Genomic DNA, 336 nt, shown 5'->3' with positions numbered 1-336 from the left:
GTATTTATAATTGAGTTTGTTACAAAGAGATAGAATCAAATACTAAAGCAAATACAATTTGAAATCTATTCTATCAAGTATAATTTGAAAGCTATACAAGATAATAAGAGTTATCTATTTATCTTATTATTTGAATTGTTGTGATCTTCATCTTCATTATCTTGAAGAGAGTTGGATAAGGAGATGTCTCTAACAATAATTAAGTCTCACATCCAAAGTAAAAAAATGGTAAAGAGTGAGTTGTTAGTATAATTGAAACGCCCCCAAATTATTTTGTTATTAAATAATATAGAGGGTTACTAGTATACTTTTAATAGTAGTTAAGCAATGGAATTT

The sequence above is a fragment of the Corylus avellana genome, chromosome ca5, assembly GCF_901000735.1.
Source record: "Corylus avellana chromosome ca5, CavTom2PMs-1.0".
NCBI classification, from domain to species: Eukaryota; Viridiplantae; Streptophyta; class Magnoliopsida; order Fagales; family Betulaceae; genus Corylus; species Corylus avellana.
The sequence above is the reverse complement of the archived record's forward strand: the minus strand, read 5'-3'. Positions refer to the sequence as shown.